Source organism: Phacochoerus africanus, chromosome 4 (genome assembly GCF_016906955.1).
Source record: "Phacochoerus africanus isolate WHEZ1 chromosome 4, ROS_Pafr_v1, whole genome shotgun sequence".
NCBI lineage: Eukaryota > Metazoa > Chordata > Mammalia > Artiodactyla > Suidae > Phacochoerus > Phacochoerus africanus.
This window is the reverse complement of record NC_062547.1, coordinates 149,698,777-149,711,088: the sequence shown is the minus strand read 5'-3', so window position 1 is coordinate 149,711,088 and position 12,312 is coordinate 149,698,777. Positions and strand designations below refer to the sequence as shown.

Below are 12,312 nucleotides of genomic sequence, written 5' to 3'. Positions count from 1 at the left end.
ACGTCACAGAAGAGCGTTTTCTAAGAATTTGAGCCTTGGAGGAGCTATCAAGGAAGGCATTCCAGATGGAAGGAACAGCCCGAGGAAGGGTGTGCATTATGAGCGAGCATGGGCCGCGTGGGTGGTTAGCCCCAGGGCACACAGCCCAAGGAGGCGGGACTAACTTTGGAGGTGCATTTCAGTGGCCAGGCGGGATGCCTCTTGCCAAACTCTGAGCGTCTTCTTGCTACCCTGGCTTAGAGTTGTTCTCACCTGTGAAAAGTCATGTGTGATAAATACATTCCTCCTGTGTCTAAGATGAATTGTCAATGACAGTTTTTTTCCTTTGCCCTGAGATGCATAGGAATTTCCAAAGAGCAATTGCTTCTTTTGGGAGAAGCACTTAATTTTTCCTATGATGACGATTTTAGCTCTTCTGGCAGCTGAAAGTTGGGCACTTTTCATTTGCATGTGTAAGAAAAGAAAAAATAGGAATTGCCACGAAATACAAATACTTCTTCAGAGACTGCTCGGAAGCTTGAAGTCAACTTTGTGCTACTAGTGTGGGCAAGCTTGTGGCCGAAGCCTAGTATGGTGTTGAGATTGCAGCTGGTGGAAGGGCCTCAAAGGGCACTCCTGCAGGCTGACATTCTTTTTTTTTTTGTCTTTTTTTTGTCTTTTTGCCATTTCTTGGGCTGCTCCCACAGTGTATGGAGGTTCCCAGGCTAGGGGTCGAATCGGAGCTGTAGCTGCCACTGCAATGTGGGATCCGAACCGTGTCTGTGACCTACACCACAGCTCACGGCAATGCCGGATCCTTAACCCACGGAGCAAGGCCAGGGATCGAACCCGCAACCTCATGGTTCCTAGTCGGGTTTGTTAACCACTGAGCCATGACGGGAACTCCCAGGCTGACATTCTTAATCATCGTGCCTCAGCGAGTGTCATAGAAAGGATCCAGCAGTAGAGTGTGTGCGCAAGAACTTCCGTGTGGGTGCCAGAGAGTTTCCAGCAATTCGAGCGTAGCATTTGCCCGTGCAGCTGTCAGCTCGTTCCAGAGTAAGCGGTGCACTTCCTAAGTCAGCTGTTTAGAGCTGGCACCTTTCCCCGTAGAAACCATGCTGGAAAGATGGTACAAGAATCCGGGTTCTTGTTCACGGCGGTCGAAGAATGAACTGTGCAAACACACAGCCAGCAAGCAAGCCAAGTTTTTATTAAAGGAAAGCAGATGGCTCCCAGGTTTACTGGGAAAGGGGAGAAGAGCCCCCCCCTTCTCTATTGTCCTATAGGGGTTTTTATTCCCTAAAGTTGGGGGGCAGGAGTACCCGCGTGGGGTCCAGAGAGGTGTGGTCTTCTCCCATTGGCCTTATCCAGTACGGTTCTAGGGGTGGAAATGTCTCGTAAGTCTCATAGTTTCTTTGACCTTTTCCTCCCTAAACTGAGTCACAGGGGATTAGGGATTAAGGTCCATCCTCCCTGTAGTCAAAGGGGCCTGTGGGGTTGTTACTCCCTGGAGCCCTTAAGCCACGGATGTTCATCAGTGGCCATATCAAAGAATGCCTGGAAGCCCCTGCTCCTGCACTGAGGGCCCGAGTTAATATTCTGCCTCAGAAACAGACCTAGACAGAGTTGAGGGTTACTAGGGCAAACCAAGACAGGTGTTTTATTAATACTGTACTGTTTTATCCCTGCTTCTTCTGCAAATCTGTGCATGATTGTTAAACAGAGATAGCAGTTTAGAGACGGCTACGTGTATTCTTATTATACTCCTTACAAATATCTCTTCCTGAAGTCATGAAGAGTGCGGGAAGTTGGTCTGAGTTATTTTTCTGTGGGGGGCGAGGGATTTTGTGAGAGTGGGGATAGCCTATACTGAGAAGAGAAAACTGTTTGGAACTTGGATCCACTAGAGTATAAGCCTTGCAAGGACAGGAATCTTGCCTCTTTATTTCCTGCTACATAATAAATATCCAATATGTTGCCTGATATATAGCAGAAACTTAAACTCTTGATGAATAAATGAACAAATCTTAACAATTAATTCTCCACATCAACTGCTTTAACTTAACACAACCTAAGAAAAATTTGTGTTTTTCCTAAAATGCCCACAAGTAGGACATCAACAGATTCAGATGAATCCATGAAATATGAAACCAAAACAGTGAAAAGTAAAATCAGCTTTTATCCTGCCAACCCTACCCCTAGCTTCGGAGACAGCACTTACCACTAGCCGGGCAATCTTTTCAATGTATGTACACCCATTCCTAAAAACAGACAAACTCATAGATTTCCGAGGTTTTTCTCCCTTTTATTTTATATAACCGGGGCCATTCTGTGTGTACTTTTCTGCGTCTTGCGTTTTATCCCTGAACAATGCATTTTAGGTATCACCTCACCTCAGAACATATAGATCTAACTCATTTTTTAAACTGTTCCATAATGTTCTGTACTTAAAAATACCTATTAGATTTTGTTTAATTGTTTCCCATGAGTGATATGTGGGTGTTTCAATCTTCTGCTATTACAGACTGTGCTATTTTCATTGCCGTGGAACACACTTCTTTGTGCATATGCCAGTATTTCTTTTAGGGGGCTACTTGGCATGTATATACATTTTTAAATGTTCTGTTCACCATAAAGTTGACCTCCCAGGGTACCATTTCATCAGCAGGGTGTGACAATATCTGCTACTCAGATTCTCCTTCCCTCACCAGCACTGGTGGTTATGCATCTTTTATTAGCATGCTAATTTTAAATACACGCATTCATTTAGTTTGCATTTCCCCGAGGATTTGGTCGGAACCTTTTTTAAATTAGTTGTTAACTGCACCACCATATGCTTGGTGCATTATCTGACAGCTTTGGTCTATTTTTCTCATCAGTTAATCTTTGGTTATATAATTTGCAACTACATCTTCCCATCATCTGCTTAATTTTGAAATTTGGTTAACTTTGTCTTACAGCAATTTCAAATTTTGAAAAAAGCTTTTCTTACTTGACCTTTTCCGACTGACCCACCTTCCTTCTTGAAATCTTTTCCACGTTAGTTTTCCTCAGCACGGTCCTTGTCCGGTTCCCTCCTGACTAGCAACCTTGCTTTGCATCCTCTGCAGTTCTTGCTCCTCCGCTGGCCTCTTCAGAGCTTGGTTCCTGACACGCTCCTTGAATGACAGTCTCACGTCATGTGATTTTGACACTGACAGCACGTAGGACTCAAATGCAACCAGAACCCAGATTGGGACTTGAACCAGTGGTTTTAAAATTAGAATCGCTCACCCCATGTCTGGACTTACTGAAGTTCAGGTTCTTTGTGCTTCAACACAGAAGGAATTCAGTGAGACAAAGCGATAGGCAAGAAATACATTTATGAAGGTAAGATGCAGGTGGCAGGCAAGGAGGCTCTGCCCTGAGGACCAAGTGGGCTGTGTTTTTATAATCCAAGGGAAGTGGGGGTGGGAAGAGGCCGCCCCCTCCTCTTTCTTAGTAGAAGCTCCACTTTGGTGTCCGGTAGGAGAGTGTTTGACCCTGTAAGGTCAAACTAGGACTGTCCGGGTGCTCATTCAAATCAGCAGAAGGGCGGTCCTTAAACTCCTGCCCTCGGTCTGAACCCGAACGCAGGCCTCACCCATCCCCCACCCAATGACCTGAGGCCTCGCTCCTGCCTCCACTGTCAAGCAGGCCTGCCTCCTTCCGATGACCCTCCTGAGGGATCACCAACCCACAGTGATCTCCCGAAGCTCCCCAGGCCCCCTCTCCATCCACGGTCCCCCACTGGGACCCCCACAACCACGCGCGCAGCGGCCCCACTCCATCCCTATCAACTTAACCGTCCATGGCTTTAAATGCAACCTTCATGCTGTCAGCTCGCTCTTTAATGACCATCTCCAGGGCATACCCCGAACTCTAGACCACAGGATACAACTTGCTTCCTTGATAACCCCATTCAGGTGCCAGTTTGAAGTAGCAAATTTACTTTATTTTACTTATTTATATTTTATGGCCATACCTGTGGCATATGGAAGTTTCTGGACCAGAGGTCGAATCGGAGCTGCATCTGCCACCCTACGCCACCACCACAGCAACTCCAGATCTAAGCCGCATCTGCAACCTGCCCCACAGTTTATAGCAATGCTGAATCCTTAATCCACTGAACGAGGCCAGGGATCAAACCCACATCCGCAGGAATACTGTGTTGGGTTCTTGACCCTTAGAGCCACAACAGGAGCACCTAGAATATCAAATTTAGTGCATCCAAAACAGAATTCTCCTGTATCTCACCCCCAACCACAGATTTCCTGAGTCTTCCGTTTCTCCACGAGTGGAACCATCATCTACCAGACTCTTTGTGGCTCTGAGGGAAAACTAAAATGTTAGAAGGCAGACTTAAAGATTTTAGAAAGGGACTTCCTGTCATGGCTCAGGGGAAACAAATCTGACTAGTGACCATGGGGTTGCGAGTTCGATTCCTGGCCTTGCTGCTCAGTGGGTTAAGGATCTGGTGTTGACATGGGCTGTGGCGTAGGTCACAGATGCAGCTCGGATCTGACGTTGCTGTGGCTGTGGTGTAGGTCCGATTCAACCCCTAGCCTGGGAACTTCCGTGTGCCATGGGTGTGGCCCTAAAAAAAAAAAAAAAAAAAAAAAGATTTTAGAAAGGAGAACCAACCAGCCAATATTGGAATATAGAGTTAAATAGAAATAAATGTAAAATTCAACCAAAGTAGCAAAATATAAATCACAGAAATGTGGGATGATGCCTGAACGAATGTACAGCTGCGTATGTAAAACCTGGAACTTGGTAGGTGTACGTTCATTTTCCCTTTTCAAGGCACCTGTTGACAAAGAACTGGGCAGGGCCTCAGAGACCTCCTTCTACATTATTAAGAAAAATGATCATGACACCTAACATAATTCTGGAAAAGAGTGTGCCCGTTTTGAACGCACTATTGCATTTAGCTTGTGTGACTCTCCCAGATTTCGGTCTTATAATTATCATTGTCTTAAAGGTGAGGAAAGCCAAGGTTTCGAGAGGGTACGTCACCACCCTGACTCACACGAGTCGGAAGCGACAAAGCTGGGACTCAGACCCGAGCCACTCCAACTCCAGAGCTCAGTCTTGCCCGGGCACTTAGAGTCAGGGATGAGGGGACCACTGCTTGTGCTTCCCTTGACTCCGTGGATACATCTGGCGAGACATTTGCCAGCCAGCTCTGCTGTCCTGCTCGTATTTCTCTATCTTACCTGCACACTGTGAAGGTTAGTAACTTGGTCAAGTCCAGAAAAATTTCCGTCTCTTTTCTAAAGAGGAACTAAGGGTAGATCAGAAGGGCCTATTCTTAGTATTCTCATGGTGACTCCTGTCCCTGGGTACACACTGAGTATTCCAAGAAGTCACCCATTTACTAGAAGCTCACTTCCGGGTGGATACCAAACTCTCCCTTCTATGGAAAACACCCTTGTCCTCGTTTCTCAGTTGGGTCGTTGGTTCATTTCGACTTCCTCTGAGTGGCAGTGGCCTGTTGACCGTCCTGTTTTTCATGGAGTTTGAGCTCTTTCATAAAACTCTTAGTTTAAGTCCTATAAGACAGTTATTTCTTACAAGTAAGAACTTTGTCTTACAGGTAAGAACTTTGTCTTTTTACAGTGTCTGTAAAAAAGTAGATAATCAAATGATCAGTACATTTTTGCTGGTGAAATATCTTCATGATTGTTTTCAGGTTTATGAAGTGTTCTCATGCTCAAAATTGGAAATTACCTGTTTTCTGAAAATTCTTCCCTGGGACTCTAAAAAGTGTGGAGACATTAGTTTACAACCCAAGACTCACTCTGGGGAGACTCAGTTCACGGCAGCCCTCTGAGACAGTGGGCATTTCCTCTTGAAGTCTTCTTGAGGGACTGGGGTTGTATTTTGTCGGTTGAATTAAAATCAAGCCAGTCTGGCCTCAGTGGTTTAGAACAGCAGGTTTCCGTTGCTTGGTCCTGTCCTCCTAGTCCTCACCTGATGTCCTCGTAGCGCTTACCTGAACTCGCCTGATGTTTATTCTAAAACAAGCAGTTGGGCAGCCAGTGAAATAAAATGGGCTTTTGCAAGACGTTTTTAGAGGACTTAGGTACCCAGATTGTGCTGAATAGTGTACACAGTAGCTGAGATGGCCACGGTTGTATTTGGGTTGTCGGATAATTGTCGTCTTTGGGAATAGTGAGCCCAAAGTCAAAATACCACTTCAGCTTCGATACCATTTGACTGGCTAATGAAATAGTTTGTCCAGATATATTGGTTACACAGTTTTAAAAAAGAGCTTCCAAACATGAATAGTTGTCATGTAAATGTTTCTTGGAGCAGTTTTAATATGTATGCACACGTATATAAGAAAGAGGCGTAATGCCAGCACATAGGCGGTGGATTCTTACAGGTTCAGCTTGTATAGGAACTGATGCTTAGTGAATCTGGAGCCTGCTTCTCTCTCCTTGTCCTGTCTGTAACCTGATTCTACAACTGTTTTCCCCGTCGGCCAGTATCTCCCTTAGTCTTAGAGAAGTCATTTTGCCAGTCTAGGGAACACATCAGATATGAGGGCAGAGAGGGGAAGAACTAACCTAATGAGAAAACATTGGCTGCAAACCCGCTCAAGTCAGGGATGAGGCGTGGATGCCTTGTCGCCTCTGCTGTTCAACACTTGGATACAAAACCCAAATGATAGAAAGGAGAAACGTAAGGTATAAAACTTAGGAAAAAAGAGCAAAGCTGCCACTATTTATAAGCAATAGGATCACCTATCAGGAAAAATCGATCGTACACTGTGAAAAGTAAGTCATTGCGCAAGGATGTCCACATATTAGGTGACATTTGACCTTCAGTGATTCTGACACACTAGAAACAGTATGAATATGAAATAGAAAAAACACTACCATCCACAGAAGCAATAGCTAAAATTACTAAAAAAGAAAAGAAAAGCGTAAGACATTTATCAAAGGAAACTTTAAACTTTACCGAAGGAGAAGAGCAGGGATATTGCTAAGGGTCCATTGTGGATAGCAGAGGACATTTCTGTAAAACCCAGATTTTTCTTTGAAGTTACAGGAAATTCATCAGAAATCCAGGTTTGCATATTCTGGAACTTGATGTATTAGGTTCGAAAGTTGGATTCACAGTAATAGTGTGCTGAGCACCTAAGGTGCCAGGGACTGTGTATGACCGGGTAGATGTAAAAATAAATTAGAGGAGTTTCCGTCGTGGCGCAGTGGTTAATGAATCCGACTAGGAACCATGAGGTTGCAGGTTTGATCCCTGGCCTTGTTCAGTGGGTTAAGGATTCGGCGTTGCCGTGAGCTGTGGTGTAGGTTGCAGACGCGGCTCGGATCCCGCGTTGCTGTGGCTCTGGCGTAGGCCGGCGGCTACAGCTCCGATTGGACCCCTAGCCTGGGAACTTCCATATGCCGCGGGAGCGGCCCAAGAAATAGCAAAAAGACCAAAAAAAAAGAAAAAAAAAAAGATCCAGTGTTGCCGCAAGCTCGGATCCTGCATTGCTATTGCTGTGGCTGTGGCTCTGGTGCAGGCTGGTGGCTGCAGTTCTGATTCGACCCCTAGCCTGGGAATCTCCATGTGCCAAGGGAACAGCCCAAGAAATGGCAAGAAGACAATAAATAAATAAGTAAATAAATTAGAGGTGGCGTTCCACTGAGCTCACAGCCTGAGGAGGGAGAACATAGACAATGAATCACGGTACAGTGGATGTTGCTGGGGTTGTGCACAAGGTTTAACAGGAGCTGGAAGCATTGTTGCCTAACCAACAGTTTTCTCGTCATCGCTGAAAGTCGTTTAATTTCTGCTTGAACTCCGTAATGAGAGGAGCTTATTACTTACTTGATGAGCTTGCTCAATGGTCGAGCGGCTCCATAGTTAACAAGAGCTTTCTTATGCTGACTTGAAGTCTCTAATTCCTGTGGATAGATTCAGAGAACGCTGGAGCAGAAGACAACCAAGCTTTGTCTTCTTTGTTGAAATGACCTTTTTTGTATGTTTTAGTCGTATTTTTTTTTTCTGAGATTTTTCTTGACAGTCTAAATATCCCAATTTCAAATTTGGATCATATTATAGAAGGCGATGGCCATGAGAGCTCGAAGAGTGGACTGATACCGTTCACCTGGTCGCAGTGGAGTACGGGGAACTCTGTTCACTAGTCTGTGACGGCCCATATGGAAAAAGAATCTGAAAAAGAACGGCTATGTGTGTATGGATAGCTGGATCACTTTGTTGTATAGCAGCAATTAGTATGACGTTGTAAATCAATAAAATCAATAAAACTTCAAAAAAGATAACTGGGAGCAATCTGGAGGGGGCATAGGCGTTGATGCAGTTTATGAGAGGTGATGATGAGCTGGTGTGGGGAAGTGAGGAGGCAAGACAGATTGAATATGAACCAATAGGACTTTGTTGTTGATGGACATGTAAATAAATAATTCCCATTTGTTGCTGTTAGTCTCGTAGTGCAGGCACATACAGGGCGCTGTACAAGGTCAGAGAAAGCTTCACAGATGAAAGGACATTTAAGGAAAGGGGAAGCTCACTGAGCTTTACGACCTGACGAGTGGGAGAAACACGATAACATGATGTGGTTGATCCGGCAACCAGATGTTGCGGATTCTCAGTGGGGTTTCTTGTTAGAGTTACCTGGGAAGCTTAAAAAAAAAAAACAAAACATTAATGCCTAAGACCCACCGTGGGAGGGCCAGATATAAGTAGTCGGGTGTTGGGCCCAGTTACACATGCGTTTCCAGAGCTTTCCAGGTGATTTTCACGCGCTGCCCGCATAAGGCCGCTGGGCTACGCAGCAGCTCACCGTGGTTGGGGCTGGGCGTGTTCAGAAGAGCGGGGTACTTGAAGTCAGAGGTTAGCCTGATGCCATACGAACCCGGGACATTTTTCAGAGTAAAAGGAAGCTGCTGACAGTCATTTACTGGGATGGTAGGTGACAACCAGGACGGTTGCAGGGTGTGGATGTTTAGTCACACCGTCGTATGAACTGTGAGGAGAACGTGATGTTTCTAAGGATGGTGTGTGATTACACGTCATGTTTGGAACTGTTTTGACTACAGCAGTGTGGGGACGGGGTTGGAGAGGGCGAAGGCTGAAAGCAGGAGCCTAGGTGGGAAATGATTATAATCTTTCAGAGCAGCAAGACTGTAGACCCAAGGAACGATTTGGTTGTAGGATCAGAGAAGAGAAAGACAGAAATGTCACGGAGTCACCTTGGCTGGAATCATAGCACAAGTTGCTCTGGGCTCAGTTAAACCGGCAGGGAACATTTTATTCAAAGCTACTGCAGTAGGGAAGTGAGAAAAGAACTTACTTCGAGCTCAACGCCACTGAAACAAAGGTTAGGAGGCTTTCATTTTTTTAATGAGGTGTAGTTATTTTACATTGTACTATTGGTTTCAGGTATGCAGTGTGGTAGTAAAGATTTTCAAAGATTTTGCTCCATTTAGAGTTATTGTAAAATAGTGGCTGGATTCCCTGTGTTGTGCAATATATCCTTGTTGCTTATATAGTTTATACATAGTTTAAAAAAAAAGAATAAAAATGAAAGAAATACCCCAATTTCTTCCTTTATTCTCCATGCAATATTGCTGAAAGTTTGGAAAACATACTTATATTTCCATATTTGAAGCCTTTATTTTTACTTTTCTTGATTATTTTTCCTTCAAAGAATGGTCAGAAGACCACCTGTATTAGAATCACCTGGAAGGGGAGTTCCCTTCTGGCACAGCAGATTAAGGATCCAGCACTGTCATTGCAGTTGCTCAGGTTACTGCTGTGGCTTGAGTTCAGTTCCCAGCCCAGGAATTTCCATGTGCCTCAGGCATGGCCCCAAAAAATTTTCAAAAAAAAAAGAAAACAAATCATCTGGAAGCTTAGTAAAAACCCCACATTCCTAGGCTCCATTCCCTGAATCACGGCAAGCTTAGGAAAATGGTATTTTTGTCGCGATGACTCTAATACATGTCAACCTTTGAGAACTGGAGTCCTGAGCTTTTTTTGCATAGAAACTGCCCAATTGTATGCTGTCATTGATGGTGCTTCGGGATTATTCCACACTTCAGAATTCTTAGGTTCTTTTAGAGTCTTTTAGATGACAATAGTTTTATCTGCTATTAACCAGTAAAATATGGGAAAATATTCCTTTGGGAGCTTGCCTCAGCTCAGCCATTCTTCAGGCCAAGTGACGCCCGCCCTCCACTTGGGAGGCGGAGTGTGAGCACGTGGACTGTGACCACATGTGGTCACACGAGTGATCGGTGACAGGAATAAGCCATGTTGGTTTGATTTGGGGTTGTGTGGGGCATTGCATCAGGAGTTCTTCGTTCACTGGATAAATGCCAAGGAGTGTGCCATCTCCTTCACAGCTGTATCCTCGGAGCCTCGTAAAGTACCTGGCACATTGTGAGACTTGACAGAGGGATGGAGGAATGCTTCTGTTCCTTCTTCCCTGGCCTGGCTTCTCTTTGGTTTAGCGGTCTGTTAGCCCGGATGCTCCAAGGCAGAGTCGGAACTTGGAATGCTAACTGTAGCTTCAGGAACAGAAACTTTTCTCTAATGAAATCCACTGAGAATTCCAGTTTGGGCTTCTTGGATAAATAATTCCCATCCTGCCTATCTCACTGCCTCACTGTGAAAATCAAACAAATAATGGATGTGAAATTGCTTTGCTAACTGCAAAGCTCTGTCCTCAAGGGAGAGATGATTATAAGAGCAGCCTGTTTATAAGTTAAGTAACACAAGCAGAGATCGTATGCCTAGTTTAGCATTGGGGATGGGTTTCTCTGCTCATGCCAGGCTTCAGTATCTTCCCAGGTTCATCCAGTTTAGATCGTGCTCCAACTTAGGTCACTCACCTGATTCCTGAGAAGCCTGAAAATTTTGGCCAGCACTTCCCAAAGAACTTCTTACCTACCTAACTTGGATCTTGGCTCTCGTCTTCCATTACACAGCCTCAGTCCCCCGACCAGCCAGGTGTTCCATTGTCCCGGAGGTCTCTAGACCTGCCGTGTCCAATGTGGTCACCACTAGCCACATTCCAAGAGCTCAGGAGCCACACCTGGTAAGTGGCTACCAGATTAGACGTGCAAAGGTAGAATATTTTATTCATTGCGGAAAAGTTCTAATGGACAAAACAGCTCTGAGGCAATGTGAGCCTTCTTTCTGGAAGGAGGCAGTGTGCACTCTTGTCATCCTCCAAAGCTCGATGGTGAATAAACTGATTGTGGTGGACAGGTTGTGAGGCTTTGCCATTTCCATGCTCAGGATGAGTACGTGCGAGAGGTATATGTGGACTCAACAGAGGAAAAGATACGAAGCTAGAGGAAAAATGAAAGTGAAGAAGAGGCAAAGAGAATGAGGTTCCCCTAAAAAAGAGTAGAAGAAAGCAGGAGTTCCTGTTGCGGCACAGCAGAAACGAATCTGACTAGGAACCATGAGGTTGCGGGTTCGATCCCTGGCCTCACTCAGTGGGTTAAGGATCCAGCATTGCCATAAGCTGTGGTGTAGGTCGCAGATGTGGCTTGGATCCGGTGTTACTGTGGCTGTGGCATAGGCTGGCAGCAACAGCTCCAATTGGACCCGTAGCCTGGGAACCTCCATATGCTGCAGGTATGGCCCTAAAAGGACAAAAGACAAAAAAAAAAAATTCCACCCAGGTCATTACTGCCTTTTGTTATCACATCTTACAATTGTACTCATTTATTTTTTACTTCTTTGTTATGAGTCTCCCCAGTCAGACTGTCAGTACCTGAAGGCAGATAATGTCTATTTTACTCCTAAAATTTCCTGCAGGGACTAGCACACAGCTCAGGGAATTCATTTGTTGAATGAACATGCCCTTTTCAGATCCTATCCAGGCTCTGTCACTCCCCTGGACTCTGTACACTGAAATACATTTTCACCACCTGAAAAAAAATTTTTAGCTGGAACTTAACTTGAATAGTTGTTTTTTCACTGTGAGGCGGCCACTTGCCAACTTTTAATTTCCCCGTCCAGAATTTCCCACTTAAAGAAAGGTTTTCACATACTAGATTGGAAGATTATACATGGATGAGGAAATAATTTAGATTTGATTTACTTTGGATCCTTAGAGGTTTCTGCTAGTGTTGGAAAGCTGTTTGACATTTAAAAGCATTTTTTGGCCTTTGCCTTGAACTCTGGAGATTGCGGTTGCACCCACCATTTAGCTCATTGTTTTGAGCCGAGGCGGTCTTCAACCCGGTGGAGCAGAGATGGATGAAGACGACCCTGCCGTCTGTTCCCCGGTCGCCCCCAGGGCTGGCCACGTAACTTGCA

General features: G+C 44.9%; 1 protein-coding gene across 3 annotated transcripts in view; it reads left to right on the top strand.

Annotated features, from left to right (window-relative positions):
* HTR4 (5-hydroxytryptamine receptor 4) overlaps nucleotides 1-12,312 on the top strand; it is a 172,858-nt gene that overhangs the window by 107,857 nt on the left and 52,689 nt on the right. The gene's annotated exons all lie outside the window — the stretch shown is intronic.